The sequence below is a fragment of the Halyomorpha halys genome, unplaced genomic scaffold (genome assembly GCF_000696795.3).
Source record: "Halyomorpha halys isolate HHAL.00 unplaced genomic scaffold, Hhal_1.1 Scaffold383.1, whole genome shotgun sequence".
Taxonomy (NCBI): domain Eukaryota; kingdom Metazoa; phylum Arthropoda; class Insecta; order Hemiptera; family Pentatomidae; genus Halyomorpha; species Halyomorpha halys.
In genome coordinates, this window is record NW_027105458.1 from 428288 (window position 1) to 431500 (window position 3213).

At 27.3% G+C, this 3213-nt stretch overlaps 1 protein-coding gene across 2 annotated transcripts in view; it reads right to left on the reverse strand.

The window, feature by feature from the left end:
- The window catches only part of LOC106682016 (uncharacterized), a 26866-nt gene extending 25300 nt beyond the window's left edge, over positions 1–1566 (reverse strand). For both annotated transcript variants that reach the window (XM_014422642.3, XM_014422641.3), the window contains exon 1: positions 1517–1566. The gene's annotated coding sequence lies outside the window, so the exon portion shown is untranslated. The remainder of the gene's footprint in view (positions 1–1516) is intronic.
- Positions 1567–3213: the final 1647 nt, after the last annotated feature.

A 3213-nucleotide genomic window follows, 5' to 3' on the forward strand; every position in this document is an offset into this window, starting at 1 on the left:
TGTTTGAGGTTTGCTTGTTATTTCAACATGAGGTTGTTGAACTAGTAAATTTTATATAATATAATATAAAATAAATATCAAAAATTTCATCATGATATACATGTAAATATATCAGTTAAGAATAAAAATTCGCACATTAATTTATTTAATTACTAATGGAAATATTAAAAAAAAAATCTAATATTAACTTAATTTTTTACAATCTACTCAGATTTAATTCTGTATCGAATAGATGATTTTATGCTATACTTTTTCTTCTTCTTGCGTCGCAGAAGAAAAAGTAACACAGTTAAAGAATAATGCACAAAATAATGCCGACGATATTTAACAAGCAATATTTTAAATCTGTACCACTACAAGCGATGAAGGGTCAGAGATGCATAACTTTGCAAGGAATTACTAGTACTAGACTAACGGTTGTGCAAGGAGGTGATTTGGTCAAAATCACACTCGATCGCCAATTTTTCTCCTAATAGGGTATTCACTTTATAAGGCTGAGTGGACCTCGGAGGGCTCTCGAATATTCTTAATAAAATGTGACGAAATATATATAAAAAAACGAGTCTGTCATTGATGTTATTCGAGTTTTGTTGAAATTAAAAATTGAGTTCAGTTTTGAACTCTCTAGAACTAAGTAATCCATTTAGCATCTCTGTTCTTCTATTTATGTAGACTTTTGAGGTTAATTTTTTATATTATCTCAAATGTAAAATTTTATTTGGCGATGGTTTTTAAATTAGTAAATTGTAGCAATTTGAGTCATTCAAAAATTTAATAACACTGTATATGAGAAATTTTCCATCATAGGAAATATATAAACTTTTAGAACATTATTAATAAAAAATTAATATGTTTTCGTATAGATAAGTTAGTTTCTTTATTGAAAACGTTGATCTTTGACAATAAAAAAATTCATTTTTTAAGTTGACTGAATAAATTTAAATTTTATCTATGAAATTTGTGTTCGTCAAAACCTGTTGAGAAATAAATGTATTAACTTTTAATAGAAAATTCCTAAAATATAAATATTGTAGTTAAAAAGCATTATATTTTCGCACATTCGTCAAAGTAACGCCTTCAAGAAACATTAAACAAATAAATAAATTATATCAGTGTTACAAAAATAAAAAAATACTGATTTTTACAATTGGTTCATATTTAATCCTGCATTGAATGAATGATTTTTTATGTTTCCTACAATTTTTTTAATTATTTAAATACTGATTTTAATTTCAATATTTCTGGTTGATATCATTCTGAAAATTCAATCTTTGAAGAGTGGTGACTTTACTTTAAGCGATATTATACAAGTCTAGAATTAAGAAAAAAATTATTGCAGATTCGATTGAAATGAAAATTTTGTATTTTTTTTCTTTTGTAAAAAAATGATTTTTTTAATAAATCGTATAGTAAAATAAATCCTAGAAAATTGCACTTTTCTTTGATATATTTTACTAATATTACATTTGACGTTTTCCCGACATTGACTCGTAATATTAGAGACGATATTACTCACCTCTTGGCACTTAGATCCCAGCCACTGGAAGAGCTCGGAGCACTGGAGCCAGACTGAAGCAGGGGTTGTGCTGGAGGGGGTTATATACTCCAGCTGCAGGTGGGGTTGGCAGCGTTCCACTTCTGTATTCCTCTCCTATCCCCTCCCAATTACCAAGTAATGTTGATTAATTATTCGATTTACCGGTTGATTTTGAATTTACTTATAAGCTGATAAATTTCCTATTTTATAATTCTATCAAAAACCTTCTTAATTCCAACAACCAAGCGAATACCGAATGTCGAAAACGTTCTTCTAGATTCTTGATTATAACAATCTTATTAACTCCGGATACTGAAAACTCAAAGATACGGAGTTTCATAAAATAGTACTTACTAACTTTGATTATTCTTATTTAACTTCAAGAGCTTAAGTTTTAATATTGTTCATAACTTGATTAGAAAAGATTAATGTGCATTATCGGTGCGCAAGTAGGATAAGGATCAAAGGATATTTATATTTATATTTTATCTATCTACTCTCAAACAAGTAATTAATATGTAATATATATGTAAAAAATTCACTTGTTTCAAAGGAGGAATTACAGTCCAATTAATATTAAAAAAATAGAATACTACGACAGGACATCATTAAAAAGATACATCCAAGATATTTTATCCAAACAACTAGAAATCATCATCTTGTTAATTTATATTAATAAGTATCATGAAAAATACCCTACGAAGATAATTGTAATATTCTACTTTTTAGCACGTTAAATTAGCTTTAATTTGAGCGCTAATAAACATATGGACGTCTCATAGTTCCTGAGATAAAGATTTCCCGCAATAATTTCACTAACTAATGATTTTTCAGTATATATTTCTTGAATTGCTTTTTAAAAAATTGTATCTCGAGAACTATTGAGCGTAAAGGGGTCTACTAGTTTTAAAGATTTGGAGTTCCGAATGAAATATTAACTTTTTCTTAATGAAATAGCCGCCATTTTGTATTCCTCCTTATTGCCCTTGGCTAACTCATAAATTTTGACTTACGCAGTCTTTATTAAAGTAATCAAAAAGGGGGGGGGGGATATTGACTTTTTTCTACCGGACTCATGTACCAGTAGTTTATGCTTCTCTACTCAATTATGTTTTTTAATTTATTTTCCTTTTATTGTGTAGGTTCTTAATTTAATTTTTTAAAAATTTTTTTGCAGTTTAAAACTAGAAATATGTAAAAAATAAAATTCAAATCTTCTCACTGTATCATATAATATTTGTACCTTGACATGTTCCACTTTTTAATTATAGTATTATGGCAATTTTTATATCGATGGCTAGTTTTGAAAAATAAAATTAAAGTACAAATACAAATGAATTACAATTTTCAATAAATTTTATTCAACTCCTATTCTTCAATTAATTTTCAATTGAATATTACTCAGTCTCAACTGGCCCTTATTACCAGTGATGCGACTGGGACCAAGAGTTCAGCCGGAGTTCCCTAAACAGAGTATAAGTATTGTGTATATATATGCGTGGATATGTATTTATTTTATCGTTACTTTAATTTTCTTTGTGTTGAGTATATTATTATTTTATTATATGCGTGGTATAGATTCATATTTTTCTTTATTATTGTTATTTTAAACCGAGTTTTTTTTAAAATATTTTTAATGTCATATTTATATTTCCCACTAAAAGGGACTGTAATTG